Raw genomic sequence first — 14,022 nt, 5'->3', positions numbered from 1 at the left:
AGTTACTTTTATTACTGTGGCAGATGGAGGTGGATTTTAACAGGATGAGAGTATGAAAGCAGATGTCAGTGTATGATGAACTTTAAGACAGAAGCAGCTTTCTTGTTAGGGATCTTGACCTTTTTCATCAAAGGAGCAGCAGAGAGGATGACAGAGACATAGTGAGGGAAGGGTATCATTTCTTTCTTATTTTTCCTTATTTTTTTGGTACTGGGAATTGAACCCAAGGACCTTTAAGTGCTGAGCCACATCCCCAGACCTTTTTTTATTTTTTATTTTGAGGCAGGGTCTTGCTAAGTAGCTTAGGAGGGTATCATTTCTCGAAGGATTCTTTGCTGAAGTCAAGAGGTAGTGGTGATTCTTGGAAATAGAGCACTCTACTGCAGTAAAATGAAGCTCTTTTACACATCTCTCAGTTGGGGCTGCTGCTCATGACAGTGAAGCCGTTATAACTTTTAATTTGCTGAAAGGCAAATAAGGCAGCTGTCTTCACAGTGGGATGTTGGGGTTGAGTGTTGGAGAAACAGCTTCCGTTTTCATGTAAATTAAAGGAGAATATACTAAAGAAAAGTTTACTGTTACTCTATGGATTCTCAGCAAGCAGGCCAGAGTGTCATACTTAATGCTTCTTTTAGGTTTTCTTTTAATTTGCCAAACACATCAGATGTAAGAGCAGATTTTAGATTTGATGGCATTGAATTTCCAGTCAGGAATTCGTAGCATCACGTCCCTTCTGCCTCTCCCTCTATCTTCCCAGACATCAGAAACTTTTGGAATAATGTCTAAATCTGAGATTCAGTGTTTTCATTAAACCTTTATTCTTTTCTTTATGATATTCCCTTTTATCATAGCATTTTTCTTGATGAATGAAAGCACAGTTAGCAAGAACTAAGGTCACACCTATTTTTCATTAAATAGGAACTGTGTTAGCAACTTTGTAAACATTGCTTGTGAGCCACTAATGGCAGCAGCCTCTGGATGATTCCTTTTGATGTTGCCCTCTGAAGGTATCATCAGAAAGCATTCCTCTCGCATTATCCCTTTCTGACTTCTGGTGGTTTTGTTTTATTTGGCTATTGATTGGTGTTACACATCCCTCTTAATGCTAACATAAGATGATGCTTTATCAGAGCACTTAGTGGAAAATTACTGTATATAGGTAGAAAGTTCATTAAATAGTTTGAGCTACGTGTCTGGGATACATCATCAGTCCATGTTCTAACTGTAGGACCAATTTTGGTAAGTTGACTCATTTAACTTATCTCTGTTATACATTTTGTATTTTGTAGGGTGACATGCATTATTTAGATGAATGCAAAACTCCCCTCTGTACTCAATATAATACATTTTTAATGGCTAATGATTGTATAGCTAATCTCATTGGGGGAGCAAATTATTTCCCTTTGGTTATCATTACAAATTCACTTCTGAATAAATTAAAAACGAAATCATCATCCCCGTCAGAAATGGGCAGGAAAACAAAGGCTTATTAAGTTTTTGCTTTTCCCTTGGTGAATGATATTATCAATAATCGTTGAAGTCCGTAATGTCTGTGGTTTGGCCTGACATATTAATTTGTGCTGATTTAATGGTTGAGAAGCCATTTTTGTTTGCTCTTTTTTGCTCTTATTTTTCTCTTCCAGGGACTTAACAGCTGTCACGTGTCTTCTGTCAGTGAGTTTGCATTATGGTAATCACCCTGAACCTGTAAGATGTGAGGGCAATAAAAATAAAAATTAGAGGTTTAGTCATTATTGAAAATAAAGAAACTGACACCTCCCCTGTCCTTTTGGTTAAAGCATTTTCCTTAGGAAACTTGTGATCGTAAGTACTTTTTCCTCTCTTTAAAACGTATATAAATCCTTTTAAGATCTAGATAGGACTTCTGTCAGCTCTGGGACCCAGGAATGTCTTCTCTGGGCTTGTAGCTACTTTTTGGAAGATAAGCATCAAGGGAGCTGGCATCTCTGCCTCCCAGTTTCTCTTGAGGGTAGGATCCTAACTCAAGCCAAGATGCTCAAGTAGGAAGATTGAGCCAAGATACAAAATTGCCTCCTGCATAGAGATATGAGAAGTTGGTCTGCTCTGGATAGAACGAGTTAGGTAACACAGATGGTCACCCCAATTACTAGGTAAATTTAGGATGAATTGTGTGTGTGACAAATGGTGGTGTCAAGTATTCTTACTTGAAGCTAGTTATTGTTTATCTTGAAAATGTGTATGTAATGATTTCTATCTGCTTGACTATGTGATAGGGTGAGATTTCTTTCCTTCTCTGCAGTCTCTTAGTGGATTGCTTCTGATTCACATCATGTTCTTGTTTAATGCTTATTTGGTAATAAAAATGTTTTCTTTCTTACTGTTTTTGTGGAGAATATTTCTAGGTTTGGAGAATATTTTGTTTCTAACTCTACTTCCTCAACAATGGGTGTGGATTATTATGAAAGTGAACACTTTACCATCCTGTGCATTCAGTTGTGTAGTGCCTTCCTTTCATATGTGAAATTCAGAGAGAACCCTGGTGGCTAAAATCACTCAGGATTAGGCAGAATTATGTAAAAAGAAAATAAAACTATCTCATTAGCATTTTTTTTTTTCAAAACAGCATTCCAAATTCAACTGTGAAAGCTATTGTGAAGATAAGATTAGCTAAGTGGCACGTTTGTCACTTTTTCTTTTAATTATTACTTAATAAATTCAAACAATCTATTTTTAGGCTCATTTTACTCTATTAAAGTTATCACTATTCATTTTAAATATCACTTGCTTCCAATTATACTGTTGTAGGATCCTGCAAAATGTTGAACTTGGCATTGCTAACTCAAAGGTGACTTGTGGCACAGGAATGATTTATGCCTGTGGAATTGCAGAGGTCTAAAAATAGGGTTTGATGTTACATTAATATGTGCTGCAGTACACAGGCACAGTAAGGTTAGAGGAGGATGGAGTTTCATCCTAACTCTCAGTTTTCTTGCTTTTGTCTCTGAGTCTGAGCAACGCCTGAATAATTAGACACTGCTCATTTGTCATTTGTATCACTTGCTATCCATGCATACCATCTTGTTCTGCCAGCTCTCAGGTGTTTATGAGGAAGCATGTAGTCTGTAAATAGCCCTTCTGCACAACTCTTTTTGCTCTTTTAATGTGAAGATATTGGACTGAACAATAACTGATCATTGCTGCTAGGTTCTGATGGGGTAAGTGTGTGACTTTGACCTTAGGATGAGATCAGAAATGAAAGCATCCAGCTAGACAGCAAATATTACAGATTATAAGAACGAGTCTCTGTTAGCAAGGTGAATGGCAGGAGTTCTGGGAAGCAACCTTTCTGAATGAATGGCAAGCAGGATTTTGGTCAATATTTCCTCTGGTGTGATGCTTCTGATTTCAGCTGTAATGAGTGTGAGGTGGCAGTGTCAAAAGATGCTTTTCTTCCACCTTTCTGTGTGTGAACTCTGAGGAGATGAAAGGAAGTCATGTAATTGAGTTCACACATGGGTTGTTGACAGGGATAGAAGTTGCTCTACCATAAGGATGTACTGTAGAAGGAGAAATTGAGGCTTGTACCATCCAGAAATATGTATGGGAAATATATTTCCCTCCTTGTTGGAGGGTCTGTAGTAGACTGTTGATAAGACAGAGAGAAAGGTGACAGAGCAATTGTGCTCAGATTGGCCCCACAGTCTTCTGTGACAAAATCTATGAGCGTTAAACATTGTAGCTTTATGTTTTGCCTAAGTATCATGGACTGCTAGATTTCCCCCCTCTACTATAATATGTTTATTATCTTTACCTTACTTTAAGCTGAAAAGGAAATTGACTTCTGAGCACATCCTTGTACTACAATAAAGGAATGGTTCAGATTGTGGAGGTAGCTCTGGAATGCCAGGTGATTTAGAACTCTTCTGATACTGTGGTTTAATAGGTAGTTCAGCTCTTGGAGTTACTGGAAAGATCTCAGGGATCCCCATCTCAGCAATAATTTTACACTCTGTAATGACTTCTGTGTTGCTGTGGTGTACCAATGTGGAACATGTTAAGCTATTCACCAGCTGCCAATTTAAATACACACTGGGGGAAGTAATCTAATTTTCAGGGAGTACTAACTTGATCTTAATAAATGTTGATGTTTAATTTAATTGTGACCTTTAAGTTACACTTTTTGAAGAAAAGAAATCTTGTGTTTTCACATGAACTGTTGAAAAGTCAAGATACTGTGGCTGATTTTTTTAATGGACCTAGAAACATATTTTTAAAATAGCAAGTTCTTACCCGAACTTAGCCATTTCACTTTCATCCAAATAACAACCTAGTAAATCTTTCTTGATCACTTGCTTTAAACTCAAACAAAATATAATCAAGAGAGGACAAAGCAGTAGTATAATGAGAGCTAGAAGAAAATTTCCTCTTATGCTCTTGCAGTTAATTATGCAGCAAGAGGCAGCTTGCTTCCACTGGCCCTCCACCTTGGTTTCTTCACCAGGCGAACTCCTACTTGGGCTTCAAGATCCAATAGTACTTGTGCTTTTTCCCTGCGAATCGTTCTCCAGCCTTCGGCCTCACCTGCAGTCAGAGCTATTCCTCTCTCAGTACCTTACTCATATTTTCTTAGCACTGTTTGGTTTTAGAGTTGACCTATTTTTGTATTTTCTTCCTTCCCTTGACTGTAAGTTCCTCAGGGATAGACTATTCCTTATTCATTTCAGTATCACTGTCTAAAGCTACACTTAATATTAAAGTAGGTGGTCAGTAAATATTTAGTGAAAGATGAGAACAAGGAAAGCGCTCTCAGACATACTTCAGAAATGACCCATCCTTGCCACTGAAGTAGGACTTTTTATGTGGGATGGTGAGGGTATTTGATCTCTGGTGGATTAATCTTACACAAGCCAAACCCAGGGTCCTGCCACTGGTCACAAAGCTACCTTGGAACCCACTCACATTCTATAGTGCTTTGTCTTTCAGAATAAGAGCCATGTTTGGTAAAGAACTAACTCTCTGTCTAGGGAAATTCGATAACTATGTATTACCTGATGAATGTGCATCTCTAGGTGCTATTGTTTGAATTTTACATGTCCACCAAAGTCAGTGTGATAAAGGCTTGATCCTTAGCATGGCACTATTGGGAGGTGGTGGAATCTTCAAGAAGTGGGCCTAGTGGGACATCTTCAGATAATTGGGAAGATGTCCTTGAAGGGGACTATGAGACCTGATCCCCTTTCTCTGCTTCTATGTTCTGCTTCCAGACTATGAGGTAAGTAGATTGGCTCTGCCATGTGCTCCCCCCATGATATGCTGCCCTGCCGTAGGCTTAAAAGCAATGGGGCCAACGAATAGTGGACAGAACCTCTGAAACCAGGAGCCAAAATAGAATGTTTTTCTTGATAAGGTGATTTTTCTCAGGTATTTATTTTAGTGACAGAAAGCTGACTAATTCACCAGGTAATGGTTAAATGCCTTCAATGGTTATTTCCAACTAAGGTGTGATTATGGATCAGAAATATGTCAGTTCTTTGCCTCTCTTGGTTTATTTATGATGTAGCCTGACATTTTGGTGTCAGCCATGGCACCATCTGGGTCAAATCCACTAGTCAAGTATGGCTTTTGGGGATCTCAGATAGATATGGCTTACTGGTCAAGGAACATAATCTATGGAATGCTGGGTCCCCAAGTAGCTCTGTTTGAAGAATCTCTTAGGTTCCTCAGGACTCTCCTGAGTTCTGATTTATTCTGGGACATTCTTGAGAAACAGGCTCTGATTCTTAGTTGTTATTGAATAATCTGCTACAGATCTAGGACAGTTCTGTTTTGAGTATCTGTGCATATACATCTGTAGTGTCTGCTATATAAAAGTTTTAAGGTGTCATAATTCAATAATATGTGAAAATATAATATGTAACTTATCATAATGATTGAGCTTCTTTTACTGATGTATCTACTACTTACACAGACTTTTTAAGCTCCAGTTACTGTCATATGTGGATGAAATAATAACTACTTTCAGGCTACTCTGTGGGTTGGGCGTTGCCCATCTCCAAGGAGCGCCATTCGCATTGTAGTCTATGTGACTGGCGCTACACATGTTTGATGAGCACAAAGTGCATAGCTATGCTGGGTAGACTGGCTTGGTTATGAGAATTAATGTGTTACTGCATGTAGAGTCTTGATACAGCGATTGACTTTCTGGAAAAACACAAGTGATGGTCTTCTTTCTTATAGGAAGGTGTACACTGTTCTTTTTGGATGACAAGATGAGATAAGAGGTATAATGTGGCCCTTAACAAGTAATGGTGCTAAAAGGTGGGTGAGGGATTGAATATACAATCTATTCCATAAATCATTGTGACGGTCTACTTTTAGAAGTCAGCTAGTTTACCAGAAATCTTGGACCAAACTGTGTAAATATATAATTACAGTCACTTTTCATCTATTTGGAGGTGATTTTCTATCATTAGTCTACTTTCTGAAACTAATCTATTAGAATACTGGAGGTAGGGAAATAAACCAAGGGGACCTCTAAATAGTGGTTTCAAAGACCTTACTCTTAAGGTACAAAATTGAATTTTTGGGTTCTCCCAGAATTTTAATGACTTTTATCTACATGGCTTTCTCATTTTTCCATCCAGAGAAGATTTGAAGGTGTATGTTTGTTTATGTGTGTGTGTGTAGAGATGCTATTGTGAAGAGGGAGTTTATGTGTCAGACACAACACACATGATAACAAGTGGAATAATAAAAAACTTGAACTGGAGTGTTACAAGGAAAAATAAATCGTGAGATATTAAGGGAATTCATTCAGTATTTAAAAAAGGTATTTAGTAGATTAGACAACAGGGAATGCGGGAAGGAGTAGATAGGAATAGGAAAGATAGTAGAGTAAATCTAACATAATCTAACATAATTTTCCTATGAGCACATATGAAAATACCTAAGTGAACCCCACCATGGTACCACCCACAAGTATGGGGGTCCTAATTATAATAAGATATATCCTATATATCCTTTGCTTGTATAATTTTATCAATATGAATTTTACTGTTTATGTACAATGAAGAAGTACCAATAAAATAAAATTTAAAAAAGATATTTACATCTAAAATTCATTCCCAGTTTTAAAGCATTTATTGACTAAAATAGGACTTAAATGAAAAAATTTCATAGGTAAAAGGAGGCAGTACAATATTGTGAATATGAAGAACTTGGAGTCAGACTGCGTTTGCATTCCAGACCTATCTCTCATGCTGATGGGATGTGAGCAAGTTACTCAAGTCTGTGCACTTTGGTTTTCTGATCTGTAAAGTGGAGGTGATATGGCCATGCAGGGGTGCTATGGGACTGTGATGACATCCTGTATGTAAAGTGGAGGTGATATGGCCATGCAGGGGTGCTATGGGACTGTGATGACATCCTGTATGTTAAGTGCAGCCAGTCAAAGCCTGGCCCTCTGTTTTAGTGACTCCAAATGTACTATTCACCTCTTCTGCTTGGCAAAGTTTATTACTGAAAACACTCCATTCTTGATGAGAATTGTTATTTCTTTGGCTGGAAAGTAAATTTATAATGCACATTTTAGACAACTACTGATCATTGAACTCAGTAATTATGAAAGTTAAATGATCTTGGTATTGCCAGAAGCTTCCAGGTATGTGCCATGGAGTGCTAGGGTGGTCTGAGAGTTTCAAAACTGTTTTCTTGTTTTGTGAAATTTCTGCAATGTTATGATATGTTAGAGTTAAGAAGGAAAGAAACTTTATTTATTGCCAGTGCTATTGAAGTTAAGAAGACTGATCACATTCTGGTGTTAAATGCACTTTTAATGTAGTTCAGATAATGATTCTGGGCTATGTTACAATCTGTTGTTTTTTTTTTTCCCCATTTATTCTTAGGTGCTTCTTGTCATTATTATATATCTTATTGATTTGGAGGATGTTCTAGAGACTTACACTATTGATCAGGTAGAGTATTTCTATATTTTGTGATTTACTAGTTTTTGCCCCTTATATCATTATTATCACTAGAATAAAATGGAACGTCCCTTTCTATCATGGAATTTTTAGTCTTTTATGATGTGTACTGGATTAAAGAATTTTACGAGAACTATCTAATTCCCTTCAATTTATCTAAAATATGCCATCTGCTTTGTAACCTCAAGTGATCTTATGGTTTATTAGATTTATTAAGCAAACATTTAATGTGTAAATATAATTTAATAAGCTTCCCACAGGTGTCTAATTAGGCTTTAATTTCTACCACTAGGACTCAAAGTAGCAAAATATTTCTTAGAAATATCTTTGAATGTTACTGGTCAAAATATGAATTAATATTTTTGTTTAATTTTAATTTTAGTATCCCTAAGCCTTTGATGAATTCTGACATTGGATTACTACCTTGAGGAGGTGGTTCTTATTTTATAGTTTTTTTTTTTTTTAGTTATAGATGGACAAAATACCTTTATTTTATTTATTTATGTGGTGCTGAGGATTGAACCCACTGCCTCACACATGTGAGGCAAGTGCTCTACTACTGAGTTACAACCCCAACCTGAAGAGGTGATTCTTAAGCTACCTGAGGGTTATGTCATAAGCCAGTACTAATTCTATTGCAAGTGGCACATAACTACAACTCAATAGATTAACAAAAAAATAATCAGTTCAAGTTGTTGGGGTCTTAAGCCCCCTTGATCTTCTCGACCAGCGGCAAGGGAAGAGGACACTCCCCAACAAGGTCAGACTGGGATAGGTAGGGCTGACTGACCGCCCAAACCCAGCCCTCTGGGTGGAGGACAATCAGACGCGTCAGGGAGACCAGTCACAGCAGGAACTCGTTTATTGAGGAAGTCACACAGCTTTTATGTAGGGTGGAGGTTAGGCGGGAACCAATCAGCTTAAAGGTCAGCAAGGCACGGGTGGTTTACGCAGGCAAGAATCCCATAGGACTATATGGCAAGCAGGAGTTGATCACGTTCGCAGAACTGTTGTTAACCAATCCCTGACAGTGGTCCGATTTATCGTCATTAACCTTTGAAACCGCCTTTGAGGCCTTGATCTTGCTCACTCGCCAGGGAGTAAGGAATCAGGCTGAGTTAGTTAACGTGTCATTAGTCCCAACATCAAGTAGCTTGGAAGAATACTGGGTTAGATTCCAGAATTTGAAGAAAAGATATAGGAACTAGAGTCCAAATGAGTGGGATCAGAGATTCGGTGATGGCAGAACTCTAGCTCATTCTGATTTTTCAACTCACATGTTCATTTCTTTACATATTTGCTGTATTTTGGAAGAATTTTTCTGTATTGTGGGGAACATGGCCACTGCAGCCCATGCCTAGCAACCGCAGAAGATTAATGACTACTTTCTCTTCATACCACTTATTAGTGACAGGGAAAACTGATTGGTTAGACTTTAACGTGCCCATGAGGATGCTGGGAAAGTTTGCTGGCACTGGATGGGTTAACCCTAGTCCCTTAATCTGGAAACATACTGAAGATCTGACGAACGTTCTAGTCTTACATAGAAAGTCTCCAAGCACAGATGCAGCTCAGTATTTGCATACTCGTTTCAGGAAATTCATGGTCTTTTCTTAGTGGCTTATGGACTTAAAGACTCCTGTGATAAAATATTAAGGCAGTACCTTCATTACTGAAATCAGGTTTCAGTTGATGTGTTTTCATTTCCAAAATAGTAAATGCTTGTCCATAGAATTCAAGGAAATATCTTCTTGTAAGACTGTGAAGACTTCAGTTATCTGGGGAGCCAACTTTACAACCTGAATATCTTCAAACTTTCACAACCAAGTGGCTTTTAAGAACAATGAACATAGCTGTGAGGAGTCAGAACTTTTCACACGTTGATTATTTGATTTTCTCTATGGAAGGAAAGGAGGATCCTGGAGTCTCTAAGTCAAGCTTCTCTGTGAAAAATCGGAGTGCAGCCTAAGTGACTGGAGGAGAGAAGAAACTCACAGAGGAGAGGTGAAGTTCACCCTAACTCGTTGTCCTTGTAATTGACTGCTTTCACTCTTACTGCCTTCTTAGTTCTTTTCCACAGAACAAACGGGAAATTATTTAAAATATAACCAAGTACATTATGTCAACACTGTTCATTGGCCAACCCTGGTGTGAAAAGTATTTAACACGACAAACCATCATCTGGCTCCTACTTCTTTGCTCTCCGGACAGCATGCCACTTTCACCTTCACACTGACTGGCTGCCTTTCCCTTCTTCACATGTGCCAAGCTCTCCTTATTCTCAGGCCTTTGCCCGGTTCACATTTTGACTTGAAAGTCTTGTCTCCACTCCTCTCTGCCCCCCAGCTCTCTCCTATTTATCTTCTAGGTCTTGTTTACTTATTACTTTGTGAGAGAGGCCTTCTGAAACCAAACCAGATGAGCTCCTTTCTGTTCACCATAATGGCTGCAAGTCGTTATGACATGTTTGTTTGTTTAATGTCTCTCTCCCCTTTTAATTGTACGTGCCATGTGGTTGGTTTTGTTTGCCTGGTGCCTAACACAGTGCTTTGCGACATAATTCTTATTCCACAAATGCCTTTTGAATAATTGTTGGAGAAATGGGTAGAGAATTGTCAAAATAGAAACAGCTGCAACAGCTGACTACAAAGATTAGAAATAGCCAGGGAGTGATAAGCAGGAGACGTTCTGACTGATGGTGAAGTTAAAGAGAGAAACACATGCAAAAAGCCTACAGAGCATTGTTATAACCTGGGGCATGGAGCTGTGTGATCTCAGGCAGTTGCCGCATGAGGACATGCAAAGGCACATGCACCTGCTGCTCGACAGCCCCTGAGTGAATCGGCATGACATTTGGGAGGCCTGGCAAGCAGCACAGTTTAGCAGCTGGGGAAGGGCTTGCATAGCGCATAGAGTGACAAGCTAAGCCATTTTTGCCTGTGTTTCAACACCAGCCCCACTGGCAGATTTGGCTCCATTTGTAACATTGAGTTGTCATTATTAAAGCATTTGAAACTGCATTGCCTACTTCAGAAGTTCTTTTCATTAAAATAATTTAAAGGCAAACTTTGGTCATTTAACTTTTTTTTTTTCTGGGAATATTTACAAAACTGAAATTAAAATTGCGATTTATAATCCTGGACACCAAATTAAGAAAATTTTAAAAAATAAATCAAACCACATTTTTATTAAAAATTATAGGTCTGGATCTTTTATTCTTTTATCTTTTCAGCTGATATTCTACATTTCTTTATTTATGAATAGGATCACATTGTGATATCTTGTGTCTTTAAGGTTAAAAAAATGGTTTTACTTTTGACTCCATAGTTACAGTAGAGCTTCTTCACCTTTCTCCAGTTTTCTCTGTAGTATTTATGTGATTCCACTGTTTTTATTTCAATGTGTGGATGTTTGAATTTTGAAAGCAACATTTTTGGCACCGGGACAGGAATTCCAGATGCATATGGGAGTTGGGCTGTGGTTAAAGATTAAGAGTCCATGAACTGATAAGATTCCCTGATAAGACACCTTTCTGTTTGTTTTGAGAATGCCTTCCACATCTTATCAAGGGAAGCTGTTTTTATGGTAATGGGAAACAGTAATGTAGAAAGGCATTAGGAAAGATATTGCAATATAGAGAGATATTTTACTAATATCAGTCTTTATAAAATTTTAGTCTTTGGACCTGGCCTGCAATGCTCCCTTTCTTGGGACTTTACCTGACTCCTTTTCATCCTTAAGATTCAGTTTAAATATCACATCCTCAGAGAGGCTTTCTGAATTGGGATAGTTCAAAAAAACTGGCTCAAACTTGAGGACTGGAAAAAAGAATTCTTTATCTTTGAGGAACGTCATTTATCCTTTGTATTACTGGTGACCCAGAAAATAAGCAATGCAAGAACACATTAGATTATAATGTAATGGCAGGGAAGGAGACAGATTCTTGGAACCCCCTATGTTTTTCAGAAGCTCCCTGAAGTTTAGTAGAGTCAGGTCAGGGACACTTCAGGGAAAAGTTTGCTTTTTAACCCTTTTTAGACTAGTATGGGAACTGACATATCAACTCATAGATATGTCAAGAAATTTCATTTGAATAGTCAGGTGTGGTTGTGCATGACTAATTTCAGCTACTTGGGAGGCTAAGGCAGTAGGATGGCAACTTCAAGGCCAGCCTCAGCAATTTAGTAAGACCCTGTCTCAAAATAAAATAATAAAAAAGGCTGGGGATGTGGGGATGTAGTACCCTTGGGTTCAATTCCCAGTATGAAAAAAAAAAAAGGAATTTTACTCATACTGTGCAATTCAGATATGAATATGGGAGGCTCATAATATCTTACTGTTCTGTTTCTACATTTTATGGATTGCTGTGCCCTCTGGCCTTAAAGAGCTTCAGTGCACTGGACCTGCTGTTCTTGTAGATTTTTTGGTATCTGATTTTTTATTCCACTTTTTCACTGCTGCGACTAAAAGACCCAACCATTACAATTATAGAGGAAGAAAACTTTATTTGAGGGCTCATTGTTTCAGAGATCTCAGTCCATAGACAGCCAGGTCCACTCCTCAGGGCTCAAGGTGAGGCTGATCATTATGGTGCAGAGGGAAGCAGCTCACATGGTGATCCGGAAGCAGAAAGAGAGATTCCACTCTTCAAATACAAAATATATACCCTGTGGTCAGGCCCCCAATGTACCACTGCCTCCATCCACACCCACCTGCCTCCAGTTACTACTCAGCTAATCCATCAGGGATTCATCCACTGATTAGGTTAAGGCTGTGACCCAATCATTTCTCCTTCAGAACTTCTTGCATTGTCTTACACATGAACTTTTGAGGGGACACCTCATATCAAAACCGTAACACCTGGTTATTTCCCTTATTTCCATCACTTAGAATAATATTCACAATTATTTATTTTATTTTGGTGTTTAATTGCTGTCTACCCTTTCGAAGATATTTCTAGCAGGGTGGCAGTTATATTGCTTCTCTCAGGTACATTGCTTAGTACCATGCCTGACTCTCCAAGGCCTTGCATTTCCTGCTTCATAGTGTCTTACTTGTGATGTTCTTGGGACTATAGGTGTCAAGAGGGAGGATGGTGGGCTGGGGAGATAGCTCAGTTGGTAGAGTGCTTGCCTTGCAAGCACAAGGCCCTGGGTTTGATCCCCAGCACCGAAAAAAAAAAAAAAAAAAAAAAGAGGGAGGATGGTGTTCTAAGATGATACAAGCCAGAAACTTAATAGCACTCATATTCCTTTGCAAGATCTTGTCTAAGAGGCCTAGGCCCTGGGATCTGGGGAAGTTAATCAGTCATAAGAATACAGTTACAAACATCTCTAACTTTTGGAAAACGGGGCAATTAGGAAGAATTTTTTAATAACTGATATCTGTCTATTCTTTTCTCTCATTCCTATCTATCTCATTGCCTTTGAAACATACATTTTCCTAATTTGTCCTGATAATTTGGCCAACAATTTTAGCAATGGAGCACTGAGGACTGGAAAAAAGGATAGTAGGCTCTGGATTGAATTGCCTATGATCTTGCCCTGGCTTTGTACCTTTCAAGCTATGTGATTTTTGGTGGTCACTTATTTTTCTGGTTTCACTTCTTCAGTTGTAAAATGAAGTTAATAATAGATGGTGTCATAAAGTTCTGATAAAGATGAAATGAATTAATATGCTTAATACGTTTAGAACAGTGTTCAGAAGAAAGTAAGCATTTACTAGGAGCTCACATAGACAAATTACATAATTCTGGGATTAAATTAAAGATACATTTGTTTCATTTTTTCGTGTTGTATATATATTTGCAAATTTTAAAAGTAATTAATTTGTAAAGTTCTGTCTTTCTAATGAGCCAAGAGCTACCTTGGTTAATGATACAGATATTTTAAAAAAATTGGGCAGTATAAACCTAAGAAGGATGGGGAAAGTTGGCTTCTAGTGTCTTAGGAACCGAAGGTCACAAATAGCCACTGCAGGGAATTTTTAAAACCAAAGTTTTCAGAATGTATAATCAGAGTGATTGAAAATCTCACAGTCGTTACCCCTGGAGGCTGCA

At 38.2% G+C, this 14,022-nt stretch overlaps 1 protein-coding gene across 2 annotated transcripts in view; it reads left to right on the top strand.

Moving 5' to 3' along the window:
- Positions 1–14,022, top strand: part of Tafa2 (TAFA chemokine like family member 2) — a 436,794-nt gene that overhangs the window by 73,391 nt on the left and 349,381 nt on the right. Inside the window, exon 1 of one of the 2 annotated variants that reach the window (XM_047548075.1) lies at positions 3,148–3,197. The exons of the other annotated variant lie outside the window; for it this stretch is intronic. The gene's annotated coding sequence lies outside the window, so the exon portion shown is untranslated. Of the gene's footprint in view, positions 1–3,147; positions 3,198–14,022 lie in introns of those variants that run through there. 2 annotated transcript variants of the gene reach the window in all.

Source organism: Sciurus carolinensis, chromosome 4 (assembly GCF_902686445.1).
Source record: "Sciurus carolinensis chromosome 4, mSciCar1.2, whole genome shotgun sequence".
Classification (NCBI taxonomy): domain Eukaryota; kingdom Metazoa; phylum Chordata; class Mammalia; order Rodentia; family Sciuridae; genus Sciurus; species Sciurus carolinensis.
Note: the sequence above shows the minus strand (reverse complement) of the source record. Positions and strands in the feature narration are given on the sequence as shown.